Consider the following 14,839-nt stretch of genomic DNA (forward strand, 5'->3'; position numbering starts at 1 on the left):
TTTAAACACAATAATAGTAAGCTTGTACGCACTATATACTTGTCCCCAACATTTTTTTACGGGTTGTCAACAATTAAATTAAAAAACAGTTGGGGAGCAACGCAAGCATGAAAAAAGTTCTTATGGGGGGGGGTCACCAATAAGGGCTGTGATTGGTTATTTGGTAGCCCAATGTGGACTGGTAGCCAACAGGAGGCTCTGTTTGGCAATATAAAAACATAGAAGGTATAAATCTAAAGGTGGCCATACACGGGCCGACTATAGCTGCCGATATCGGTCCCTTGGACCGATTCGGCAGCTAATCGGCCCGTGTATGGGGAGAGCAGAGCGGCCTGGCCGACCGATATCTGGGGCCAAACGATCGGATTATTATTTTTTTTACCTAAATGGTCCCCGATATCGCCCACCCGTAGGTGGGGATATCGGGGGAAGATCCGCTCGCTTGGCGACATCGCCAAGCGAGCGGATCTGCTCGTGTATGGCCACCTTAAGAGATGATAGTGGAAGACAAGCTTACCCGTTGTACAGGTTTGGTCCAGGTGCTCATGCCCCAGACCCTCAGCATAGGGGAGCCATATAGGAAACAATTCAATAGGATAGGCAGGCACTCCGGAAATCCATATAGGTAGAGTTGAAGCTCAAATTTAACTCTACCTATATGGATTTCCGGACTTTTGGTCTGGAAGCCACTCTATTGTAGCAGTATTAATCATCATTGAAAATTAGCAGAGTGAAGTAATTCTGGAACTTATTTTATTAATTATGGACTTCATTCAAAATGTGTGGGGCTGGGTGCAAACCTCAGAATGGGCAAAAGGAACTATATTATTGCACTTTGCACCCTGTCATATGTTAAGTACCCATAGGCAGCACTGTATTCATGAATGGTGGCATGGAGCATCATATGGGCATCCCCAACAGGAACACTTAAGTCCTGTACTTGTACTGTCTATGGCAGGCACTATGTACATGGCTAGGACAAAATACAAGATTACTAACTAACTCTCTCTCTAAAAGCAAAGCCCCAGGACAAAATGGTAGTAATTTCCTGAGGTGAGTATAGACTTCTGCCCATTTTTAGAGCTGAAAGAATATGTTGGCGCTTTATAAATAAATGTTAATAATAACTTAGCAACATAAAAAAGTGTTTTATATAGGACTTCACAAAGACAGACCATTTTGCACCTGTTATCTCTCAAAAGTAGGCACTCCACGTTTAATTAAGGATGCATTGTAAACCACCCTTACTAATGCATTGCCAATAATCTCATTGCTAGCTAACATATAGAGATTAATGTACAGTTACTGCTTGCTATTTTTACACTGTTTACTCTTTTTACTTGAGATGCATGAATGAAGTGCTGTTTTAAGCCTATTGGTACATAATTGTTTTGACTACTTCTGCTATTGAACAAAAAACGAGGGGATCAAAGCTTTTCATAGTATGAGAGGAACTGTGCTCAGAAATGCTCAAGCAATTGCTTTTGAGTGGAGCTCTACCTGTTACCCCTGAGTGTGCCTTAGCAGAAGCTGCTGCATTTCCCACCCTAGGCTTATACTCGAGTCAATAAGTTTTTCCAGTTTTCTTAGGTAAAATTAGGTACCTCGGCTTATATTCGGATCGACTTATACTCGAGTATATACAGTATCCGTTGGTTAAATATTATTTTACAAAACTGCTAAAAATTTCAGGAAATGGCAAAAATTTAGCGAATGATGCACACAACTTTTTGTGACATGACTGCGACTTCCCTGCGACTTTATTTTGGATGCGACCTTGACTTTTTCCTCACTGCAAATTTGTGTTGCAGCAAATGTTTGCTGCAGTTTTGCGGAAAAAATCGCCAATGGCGAAATGGAGGAATTCACCATACCTGGTGAAAAATTTTACTCATCACTAGTGATGAGCGAATCTGTTCCGTTTCGCTTCGCCGAAAAATTCGCGAATCTTTCAAAAGATCCGCGAAAAGGCGAAAAATTCGCGAAACGGCGAAAATGTTGTGCGACAAAAAAAATTGTCGCGTGCTGTTATTGTTTCGTCGCACGCGGCTATTGTTTTGTCGCACGGCTATTGTTTCGTCGCACACGCTATTATTTTGTCGCGCGGCTATTGTTTTGTCGCCCGCGGCTATTGTTTTGTCGCCCGCGGCTATTATTTTGTCGCACGGCTATTCTTTCGTCGCACGCGGCTATTATTTTGTCGCGCGGTTATTGTTTCGCCGCACGCAGCTATTATTTTGTCGCACGGCTATTGTTTCGTCGCCCGCGGCTATTATTTTGTCGCACGGCTATTGTTTCGTCGCACGCGGCTATTATTTTGTCGCGCGGCTATTGTTTCGTCGCACGCGGCTATTATTTTGTCGCGCGGCTATTGTTTCGTCGCACGCGGCTATTATTTCGTCGCCCGCGACTATTCTCTTTTGACGCCGGCGACAATTTTTGGACAAAATTTTTCATCCGTTTCGCTAAACAATCCGCCAATGGCGAAACGCGGAAATTCGCCGCGAATCCATGCCTGGCGAAACTTTTCGCCCATCACTACTCATCACTCTGCACAACCTCATAACACATGGAACCCATTCACTCCGATGAGACATTAGATCCCTCTGTCACATTTCCTGCCTTTACCATTGAGTAAACCTTATCACAAAGAGGCTACGTGAATCATTTGTCATGTAAGAAGACGGGCTGTGCGAGGAATTTACAGCACTAACTTCAAGGTCATATAACAAACAGGAGCGGCTTTCTTCTTGTTCTGGGAAAAACTCTCTAAGCTGTGTCATCTTATGCAGTATAGCTATAAAGATAAGGTTCTCCATGCCACCCCTATTTTATATTCACATGGTTACTTCGCTAAGTATATACATTATTAAGGGTAATTCATTAATATTTGTGGATACTTTTCCATTAAACATGCCTAAAATGTTTGCATTCACTGTTATCAAAAGTCATCCTGCAGAACTGAGTTTAGTACAGGGAATTATCTGTAATAAGAACGTCTTCCACATCATTTTTGGTGGTAATAAAACCATTGGTAGGGTAAGAGATAGGGAGTCTTGTTTCCCGACAGCCATAGAGACAATGGTGCAGTAAGTCAGTAATACAGGTATGGGATCTATTATCTGGAAACTCGTTATCTAGAAAGCTCAGGAAGGCCATCTCCCATAGACTCATTTTTAAAAATGAGATATAAAAAAGATATAATTACCCCTTATTGGGGGCAGAACAGTCCTATTGGGTTTATTTAATGGTTAAATGATTCCCTTTTCTCTGTAATAATAAAACAGTACCTGTACTTGATCCCAACTAAGATATAATTACCCCTTATTGGGGGCAGAACAGCCCTATTGGGTTTATTTCATGGTTAAATGATTCCCTTTTCTCTGTAATAATAAAACAGTACCTGTACTTGATCCCAACTAAGATATAATTACCCCTTATTGGGGGCAGAACAGCCCTATTGGGTTTATTTCATGGTTAAATGATTCCCTTTTCTCTGTAATAATAAAACAGTACCTGTACTTGATCCCAACTAAGATATAATTACCCCTTATTGGGGCAGAACAGCCCTATTGGGTTTATTTCATGGTTAAATGATTCCCTTTTCTCTGTAATAATAAAACAGTACCTGTACTTGATCCCAACTAAGATATAATTACCCCTTATTGGGGGCAGAACAGCCCTATTGGGTTTATTTCATGGTTAAATGATTCCCTTTTCTCTGTAATAATAAAACAGTACCTGTACTTGATCCCAACTAAGATATAATTACCCCTTATTGGGGGCAGAACAGCCCTATTGGGTTTATTTAATTGTTAAATGATTCCCTTTTCTCTGTAATAATAAAACAGTACCTGTACTTGATCCCAACTAAGATATAATTACCCCTTATTGGGGGCAGAACAGCCCTATTGGGTTTATTTAATTGTTAAATGATTCCCTTTTCTCTGTAATAATAAAACAGTACCTGTACTTGATTCCTAACTTATTGGTGACAAAGCAATCCTACTACATTTAATTTTTAAATGATTTTTTAGTAGACTTAAGGTACAGAGATCCACATTATGGAAAACCCCAGGTCCCAAGCATTCTGGATAATGGGTTCCATACCAGTACCTTCATTACAAAAAATGCAGGGGTTTATTCAATTGACTTAATTTATGTTATAAATAAGTAAGTACAACCCAGAAACCCCTAATATCCCTATCCCTGTAATCTGTTCCTTCAAACAGTAGGAATAAATACCATTTTTATATGCTGAAATCCAGCTGCAAAACTGTTCTTCTCTTTCTGCATCATTTGTAATCCTGGTAGGGGAGGAGGGACTAAAACACTGATATTACAGATTGTAACAACTTCTCCCCAGCTTACAGACAGCATGCAGGAACTACATAACCCACAATGCATTGCACTGGGATGTTCCTTTCCTTATTGACATCATGTGTGCAGCAGGGAATTGTGGGATTGGGAGGAGGCAGGCTGAGGACAGGCGACTACTGTTACAGTTTATTTGAGTCCCAAAGTAGTCAGCCAGACCAGCAGGGGAACAGGGGGCGTGGCTTAGGGAACTGTTCCAAACCAGATTATTAAATTATGCGGAAGATTTATCAAAATTTGAACTTGTGAAAAGAAATATGCGTGAAAAAATTAACTGCGACTTTTCATCTCGAATGCTAGCTTATTTAAGACAAAAGCGCAACAGTATATTCCCGTGTGTGTTTTGTTTCAGAAGAAAAGTTGCACGCGGGCGAGAATCCCATTCTTCCATTCATTTTCAATGAGGTTTAAAAACCTTGAACAAACTGGGAAAATAAAGAAATATATAAAGCTGTAAGAGACAATTCTCACTGACTTCTATTGATCCTCCCCAGCTTTTACTTCCCAAGTTTTCTCTGGCGACTTTCTTCGGACTTTTTCTTAAACACCGACTATTTATGGTTCTTCAGAATATTCTCGGGCACAGTCGCTTTCTTGTTTTTACTGCTTTTTTTTTTTGGAATATTGATAAATCGGGCCCTATGTGTCCCCCTCATGAATACAGTGCTGCTGAACACAGGCGGTGCTTTATTCACTGGGGAACACAGGTCTGTAGCATTTTATTAAGTGCAAAACATGGGAACAGTCTAAGAGGCTTCCTGCACTTTGTGCCCTGCTCCCGTTTTTCCCATTGCCCCCCGAGCTGCACTGTATAACCAACCCCTATCTCTGTATTCACATGTTTTTGCCATTTCCAGTTAACACCCAGTTGGTATTTATGACTGGTTAATGATTAAGAACACGATGATCACTTTATGACCCTTCCATCCTTATTTTTTTTAAGAGAAGAATACATTTTTATAAGCAGAAAATGGCAGTATAAAATGGCATAGCAGCCAATGGAGTGCAGACTGCAGAACGGAATAACAGTATAATCCTCCAGGCTCCGCTGGTGTAAAATATTGTTTATCCATGCCCCACATGGAACAGTGCCCTAATCATCATCATATAAGGTCTATAAAGCAATGTTTTATCAGAGACGTTATCTCATCTCTAAATGACCAGGTTGTACTGGGCCAAAGAGATCCAGGCTTATCTCTGCTGTTGGACTGTAATATTCTAAACACCAAAAGATATGACTTGAGGCAAAATGCATTGCACAGAGATACAAAAACACTGGGGAGTTTTAATAAAGAGGGCAAAGTATATGGCAGGTAGGCACAGAATAAATGAGCCATTATATGTTTTCATTCATCATTGCCACACATCTAGCTGTATTGGCGTCAGAAGAACAAAGGCTGTTTAATTTGGCAGGGAACCATTTTTATTCTACCAAAAAGCTCCATGAAACAGCTATAGACCAAAGCAAAAGACAACGTGACTGGAAAATGAACAAACCATTAAAGCTGAATTGCCAACCAATCCTTTCTTTAAAGGGGAACTCTACCCAAACACAACTTAAGCTTTTTAAAAAGTAAACATAATTTCAAGAAACTCTGCAAAATACATCAATTAAAAATGTGCAGCCTTTTCATGAGGTTTAATGACTCAAATAAAATGTAACAGTAGTCGCCTGTCCTCAGCCTGCCTTCAGCCTGCCTCCTCCCAATCCCACAATTCCCTGCTGCACACGTGATGTCAATAAGGAAAGGAACATCCCAGTGCAATGCATTGTGGGTTATGGAGTTCCTGCATGCTGTCTGTAGTGATGAGAGAATGTGTCCCATTTCGCCTCACCAAAAAAATTTGCAAAACTACTGGAAAATACGACCCCCGTTTGAAAGCTGAAAAGAGTCAGAAGAAGAAGGCAAATAATTAAAAAAAAACTATAAATGCTAAATAATGAAGACCAATTGAAAAGTTGCTTAGAATAGGCCATCCTATAACATACTAAAGGTTAACTACACTGGATAGAGGGAGCTTTTGAGTAAAACAACTAAAATAATTTTAAAAAATCAAGTTCAAGTCCAATAAACACAAGTTGTTGGGCTTCACTGATTGCTTCACTGAGCGCAGTTCTTCCCAATCCATTTTCTAGAAGTTTCTCAATTTTTTTCAACTAATCAAGTATCATTAGGTTCACTCTTCCCCCTGAGATATTATTAAAATATTTATATCATCATGATGGGGGCAACAAAACCAGTAAACAACAAATTTGTTCATGAGAGAGCTCTCTATAATACAAACATATAAAATAGTTGGATGTGATCGATGCTGCAATAACCCAGAAGGAAAATGGAGTTGGTACATTGCTACAGGTATCCGGTTATCCGGAAACCCGTTATCCGAATTATGAAAAGCCCGTCTCCCATAGACTCCATTTTAATCAAATAATTCAGATTTTTAAAGTTGATTTCCTTTTTCTCTGTAATAATAAAACAGTACCTGTACTTGATCCCAACTAAGATATAATTACCCCTTATTGGGGACAGAACAGCCCTATTGGGTTTATTTCATGGTTAAATGATTCCCTTTTCTCCGTAATAATAAAACAGTACCTGTACTTGATCCCAACTAAGATATAATTACCCCTTATTGGGGACAGAACAGCCCTATTGGGTTTATTTAATGGTTAAATGATTCCATTTTCTCTGTAATAATAAAACAGTACCTGTACTTGATCCCAACTAAGATATAATTACCCCTTATTGGGGGCAGAACAGCCCTATTGGGTTTATTTCATGGTTAAATGATTCCCTTTTCTCTGTAATAATAAAACAGTACCTGTACTTGATCCCAACTAAGATATAATTACCCCTTATTGGGGGCAGAACAGCCCTATTTGGTTTATTTAATGGTTAAATGATTCCCTTTTCTCTGTAATAATAAAACAGTACCTGTACTTGATCCCAACTAAGATATAATTACCCCTTATTGGGGCAGAACAGCCCTATTGGGTTTATTTCATGGTTAAATGATTCCCTTTTCTCTGTAATAATAAAACAGTACCTGTACTTGATCCCAACTAAGATATAATTACCCCTTATTGGGGGCAGAACAGCCCTATTGGGTTTATTTAATGGTTAAATGATTCTCTTTTCTCTGTAATAATAAAACAGTACCTGTTCTTGATCCCAACTAAGATATAATTACCCCTTATTGGAGGCAAAACAAGCCTATCGGGTTTATTCAATATTTAAATGGTTTTTAGCAGACTTATGGAGTTACGGAGATCCAAATTACGGAAAGATCCCTTATCCCGAATATCCCGGGTCCCGAGCATTCTGGATAACAGGTCCCATACCTGTACAAACATATAAAATAGGTGGATGTGATCAATGCTGAGATAACCCAGAAGGTAAATGGGGTTGGTACATTGGTAAGAGGCTGCTGACAATTGGAATCAATACAGAATCCTTCATTTGTAATTAAACAAGGCTATATTCTGTATACTTTGCTTTCCCTTTAATTGTGCGACGGCTGTAAGCTTAGCTGGCCATTTCTCTTTGGAACCTTGATTTTAAGCTTTTGAAGAAAATGTTTTCAGCCTGAGATGCCTGTTAGCTAAAGATCTGGAATGCAGATGTGAATTTCTAAAACAGAACTTTAGATCAGGGAAGTAGATATGGATTTCTAAACAGCACTTTGCAGGTTTTTCGTGTAACTTCAAAGGGGCCCTTAATTATATTATTGCAATTGTCCCAACATAATAGAGCCAGACATTAAGCAAAGTGATAGAAGACATCTGCTTGCTTGTTTGTATACAAAGGATGGATAATGTAGATGAAGCCTAGCTGTAGTCTATATTCAAAATAATAGCTATATAGTGTCTGTTATTTTGCTTTATTAAATCTTTTGACTACGATAAGTCCTGTGTGGAGCGGCCTGTGTTTTCTGCCATTATCTATACATTTGCTTAAGGACTGCACCCAGACCTGTTGGGACTTATATATATATATATATATATATACAGGTATGGGACCTGTTATCCAGAATGCTTGGGACCAAGGGTATTCCGGATAAGGGATCTTTCCGTAATTTGGATCTCCATACCTTAAGTCTACTAAAAAATCAATAAAACATTAATTAAACCCAATAGGATTGTATTGCATTCAATAAAGATTATTTATAACTTAGTTGGGATCAATTACAAAGTACTGTTTTATTATTACAGAGAAAAGGGAATCATTTAACCATGAAATAAACCCAATAGGGCTGTTCTGCCCCCAATAAGGGGTAATTATATCTTAGTTGGGATCAAGTACAGGTACTGTTTTATTATTACAGAGAAAAGGGAATCATTTAACCATGAAATAAACCCAATAGGGCTGTTCTGCCCCAATAAGGGGTAATTATATCTTAGTTGGGATCAAGTACAGGTACTGTTTTATTATTACAGAGAAAAGGGAATAATTTAAATAAACCCAATAGGACTGTTCTGCCCCCAATAAGGGGTAATTATATCTTAGTTGGGATCAAGTACAGGTACTGTTTTATTATTACAGAGAAAAAGAAAATAAGTTTTAAAATTCTGTATTATTTAATTAAAAAGGAGTCTATTGGACACAGGCTTTCCGTAATTCAGAGCTTTCTGGATAATGGGTTTCTGGATAAGGGATCCCATACCTGTATATGCAAAAGCAACTCTAAATTAGTAATATCGCCCTGACCCCTACCCTCCTTGTTGGCTAAAAAATTCCCTTTGTGCTTTCTGTGGACTACAAAGCCAGACTAGGTGGGAAATCAAGACTAAAGCTGAAGTGATTCCTATTTCAGACATTATTAGGCTCCACCTCAGTTTGGAGAAGCTTTCAGCTTAGAGGTGATAGTTCAGTGTGGTGTTTGTTACATGCAGATAATAGGCCTGTTGGCCCTTCATTTATTCAAGTTTTTCTTTTACAAGGAAATAGGTGCAAAGGAGCCTGGGAGTAGGGGGAGTGGCTTCCTGTGACAGGAGAGTAGCTACTTGTGTCTTTTGTGAGGCAGATTTTTATTTGTATTGAATGGAAAAAAGCAGCAGGAACAGAACTGAATAAACATTTGCAGAAAAGAGAGTGAGGGAGGGATTGTGGGAATCACTGATTCTAGTTTCTGTCTGGCCCTCAGTTATAATTCTGTAACCCTACATTGTCTGATTAGTGCCGGCTGCTCCAACCCACAGTGAGGTCAGCTGGTTAGAGGTGTCCCGGAAGAAAAAAAGATAAAATGTCTGTCATGAAATGGAGGGGGCCCTACACTGTGTCTGTCATGAAATGGAGGGGGCCCTAAGCTGTGTCTGTCATGAAATGGAGGGGGCCCTATGCTGTGTCTGTCATGAAATGGAGGGGGCCCTATGCTGTGTCTGTCATGAAATGGTGGGGGCCCTACACTGTGTCTGTCATGAAATGAAGGGGGCCCTACACTGTGTCTGTCGTGAAATGAAGGGGGCCCTACACTGTGTCTGTCATGAAATGAAGGGGGCCCTACACTGTGTCTGTCGTGAAATGAAGGGGGCCCTACACTGTGTCTGTCGTGAAATGAAGGGGGCCCTACACTGTGCCTGTCATGAAATGGAGGGGGTCCTACACTGTGTCTGTGATGAAATGGAGGGGGCCCTACGCTGTGTCTGTCATGAAATGAAGGGGGTCCTACACTGTGTCTGTCATGAAATGGAGGGGGCCCTAAGCTGTGTCTGTCATGAAATGAAGGGGGCCCTACACTGTGTCTGTCATGAAATGGAGGGGGCCCTACACTGTGTCTGTCATGAAATGAAGGGGGCCCTACACTGTGTCTCTCATGAAATGAAGGGGGCCCTACACTGTGTCTGTCATGAAATGAAGGGGGCCCTACACTGTGTCTGTCATGAAATGGAGGGGGCCCTACACTGTGTCTGTCATGAAATGGAGGGGGCCCTAAGCTGTGTCTGTCATGAAATGGAGGGGGCCCTACACTGTGTCTGTCATGAAATGGAGGGGGCCCTACACTGTGTCTGTCATGAAATGGAGGGGGCCCTACACTGTGTCTGTCATGAAATGGAGGGGGCCCTACACTGTGTCTGTCATGAAATGGAGGGGGCCCTACACTGTGTCTGTCATGAAATGAAGGGGCCCTACACTGTGTCTGTCATGTAATGGAGGGGGCCCTATGCTGTGTCTGTCATGAAATGAAGGGGGCCCTACACTGTGTCTGTCATGAAATGGAGGGGGCCCTATGCTGTGTCTGTCATGAAATGAAGGGGGCCCTACACTGTGTCTGTCATGAAATGAAGGGGGCCCTACACTGTGTCTGTCATGAAATGGAGGGGGCCCTATGCTGTGTCTGTCATGAAATGGAGGGGGCCCTACACTGTGTCTGTCATGAAATGAAGGGGGCCCTACACTGTGTCTGTCATGAAATGGAGGGGGCCCTATGCTGTGTCTGTCATGAAATGAAGGGGGTCCTACACTGTGTCTGTCATGAAATGGAGGGGGCCCTACACTGTGTCTGTCATGAAATGGAGGGGGCCCTATGCTGTGTCTGTCATGAAATGAAGGGGGTCCTACACTGTGTCTGTCATGAAATGGAGGGGGCCCTACACTGTTTCTGTCATGTAATGGAGGGGGCCCTACACTGTGTCTGTCATGTAATGGAGGGGGCCCTACACTGTGTCTGTCATGAAATGGAGGGGGCCCTACACTGTGTCTGTCATGTAATGGAGGGGGCCCTACACTGTGTCTGTCATGAAATGGAGGGGGCCCTACACTGTGTCTGTCATGTAATGGAGGGGGCCCTACACTGTGTCTGTCATGTAATGGAGGGGGCCCTACACTGTGTCTGTCATGTAATGGAGGGGGCCCTACACTGTGTCTGTCATGTAATGAAGGGGGCCCTACACTGTGTCTGTCATGAAATGAAGGGGGCCCTACACTGTGTCTGTCATGTAATGGTGGGGGCCCTACACTGTGTCTGTCATGTAATGGTGGGGGCCCTACACTGTGTCTGTCATGAAATGCTGGGGGCCCTACTCTGTGTCTGTCGTGAAATGTGGGTGCCACAGTGCATCCATTAATTTCCAACAACCACCATTAGTGTGCTGGTAGAAAAGCAATGGTACAAAGTCCCTGTTGAAATTTAGTATTTATTGATTTAAACAGAGAGACTAACAGGTCTCACTGAGACTAAATACCTATTGGGCCTTTGGGCCCATGACATAGATCTTTATAGAAATAATAAAACCATTTTTATTTCCACCTGGCAAAAAAACAAGAGGGAATAAACTCTACAGGCAGATCCTGACTGAGAATCACATAGGCCCTGGCATGACATGGGCAGTGTCAAGTCTTGACCCTTCCCCCCAAACTCTCCACCCTCTTCCTTTTACTAGCACTCAGACTCCATGTTTATTGCATACAATTAGCAATCATATAATTTTACAATGCCAACACGTTAATATATAACAGTATTCAGCAGGATGTCCTCCCCTAGCCGCTGAAGGCTGCTCCTGTGGAGATCCCTTGTTAACCAGCATAACAAATTCCAGAGACTCCTCCCCTTATCTTTTGTCCCACCCCTTTTACCATTGGCTAATCACCGCACACCCCTAGCCTCTGACCTACACAACTTCTGCCATGTCTCTTACTGACTAACTCCTGCCACTTATTCCTTGTTCCATAGCTGCAACTATTGCTACTCCATAGGGCGGGGCTGTTCTGGTAAATTGGCGCAAAAACCCCTTCTGCTTGCTCCTTTTATTTCCTCCCCTTACCCTCTATCCAATCACTGCCCAGACTACAATCCCCATAATCCCTTGCACCCTAACACTTCCTGGGTCTTCCTCCTAGCCCTGTCATGGCCCTGTCCCTCCATTTTCTCCAATCCTAAGGGCCAGGGTCGGACTGGGATGCCGGGACACCAGGAAAAATCTCGGTGGGCCCGGCCGTAGTGGGCCCCGGCGGCCCAGTCCGACCTTTGCCAGCACTCCCCCTACTGACTGTTCCTCCCCTGGCTCTTTATACGCGCTCGGGGACGACGTCGGGTGGGGGCACTGCGGAGGGGTTAGGGGGGCCCCTGGGGGGGGTAGGGGACACGGCTGGCTGGGGCCCTGCACCCCCCAGTCCGACCCTGCTAAGGGCCTCCTTTTCAAGTACAAAGATGCCCAAACAGCTTAGCTCCTCAGTAGCTGCCCTCTGAAGCACTGTTCTGGACAGTTTTAACAGAATCCAAAATGGAGAGCTCCTGTGACAACTGTAAAGACCTATATCATTGTTGCTATAGAGATGCTGAAACTTTAAGCTAGTGCAGTCAGTTTAGTATATAAAACATAGCATTTCTAGGCATATTCATCTTTAGGGTTTAGTTCTCCTTTAAATTCTAATTTCTATCAGCCATGCCAGTACAAAATTGCCACGTGGCACGTGGTACTACTAATCTTGTCAGCTAAGGCAGGATGTAGCCGAATCATTTAAAGTGCCCGGCCACAAAGAAGCGCATACAATTGAGTTCTATAGAGCCCGTAACTGGTTGCACTGGGTGTAAGTAATATGTTTATGGGTGTATATGCCTTTAGCTTAAGGTGGGGGAGCAGCCTTTCCTGCCTGCTGAGAAACATGAACTTTGCCCGGTTCTTATCAGGTACAAGCTAGTATCTGTGTATGAAAGTGGCAGGGCACCGGACACAAAGCAACAGTACAATAGATAAGGAATGTGTTGGGAGGTGTGACGGTATCTAGTGTCCCCATTCAATAGGACCATTCAATGGAGGCAAGTTCATGTCAGATGCTGGCCCCTTCTTAAATACCCCATGTTCCATAAATAGGCACTTTAACTGTATTCTTTTAAAGGAAAACTATACCCTCAAACAATGTGGTTTTCTATAAAAAATATATCATATAACAACTCATATGTAACACCGTGCTTCATCTAAATGAACCATTTTCATTTTTAGTAGTATGTGCCATTGCGTAATCCTAAATAGAAAACTGCCATTTTAAGTACTAAGGGCCGCCCCCTGGGATCATAGGATTCACAGTGCACACAAACAAACCAAGGCACACATACATGTTAGGCCCCATCAGCCAATGAATGGGCAGAGTTCTGCCTTTTACTCCCACACTACTTCCTGTTACAGTTAGAGCTGCATCACTTCCTGTCAGCTGATCTCTGAGGGAGCACACAGCCCAACACAAAATGGCGGCTCAAGGGAAAAGATGTAAAAGGGCAATATTTACTGATATATATATTCCAGTTTGGTAAGATAGTTTAATAGGAGTTGGTGGATTGGGCAGGGGGGCTTGGGAGCAGGCTCAGGGGAGAGGGGGCAGCCCAGGCAGGGGGGCAGGCTTGGGCTGGACCAGTCAGACCCTGTACCCCATAGTATTCCATTGTTGGGTTCCATTGCTCCCCTGCCTGGGCTGCCCCTTCTCCCCTGAGCCTGCTCCCAAGCCCCCCTGCCCAATCCACCAAATCTCCCCAGAGCCAACTTCCTTGCCTGGTTCTCCCCTTCTCAACTCATAAAATCCTCAAACTTAAGGGACACTGTCATGATATTTATGGGGTACTTTTTATTTCTAAATGACACTGTTACACAGCAAATAATTCCCTCTGCCATTTAACCTTTTATTCTTGTACCAACAAATGTATTTGTAGCTGTAATATTGGTGTGTAGGCGCCATCTCAGTGCCTTGTGCCTGAGTCTGAGCTTTCAGCCAGCGCTACACATTAGAACTGCTTTCAGCTAACCTATTGTTTCTCCTACTCCCATGTAACTGGAGGAGTCCCAAGCCGGACTTGGATTTCTTACTATTGAGTGCTATTCTGATACCTACTGGGAGCTGCTATCTTGCTCCCTTCCCATTGTTCTGCTGATCGGCTGCTGGGGGTGAGGGGGAGAGGGGGATATCACTCCAACTTGCAGCGCAGCAGTAAAGTGTGCCTGAGTCTGAGCTTTCAGAAGGAGCCAGTGCTACACATTAGAACTGCTTTCAGCTAACCTATTGTTTCTTCTACTCCCATGTAACTGGAGGAGTCCCAAGCCGGACTTGTATTTCTTACTATTGAGTGCTATTCTGATACCTACTGGGAGCTGCTATCTTGCTCCCTTCCCATTGTTCCGCTGATCGGCTGCTGGGGGGGAGGGGGTGATATCACTCCAACTTGCAGCGCAGCAGTAAAGTGTGCCTGAGTCTGAGCTTTCAGAAGGAGCCAGCGCTACACATTAGAACTGCTTTCAGCTAACCTATTGTTTCCCCTACTCCCATGTAACTGGAGGAGTCCCAAGCCGGACTTGGATTTCTTACTATTGAGTGATATTCTGATACCTACTGGGAGCTGCTATCTTGCTCCCTTCCCATTGTTCTGCTGGGGGGGGGGGAATCACTCCAACTTGGTGTGAGTGAAGTTTATCAGAGCACAGGTCACATGGCTGTGGCACCCTGGGAAATGAAGAATATAGCTAGCCCCATGGGAA

Source organism: Xenopus tropicalis, chromosome 10 (assembly GCF_000004195.4).
Source record: "Xenopus tropicalis strain Nigerian chromosome 10, UCB_Xtro_10.0, whole genome shotgun sequence".
Taxonomy (NCBI): Eukaryota; Metazoa; Chordata; class Amphibia; order Anura; family Pipidae; genus Xenopus; species Xenopus tropicalis.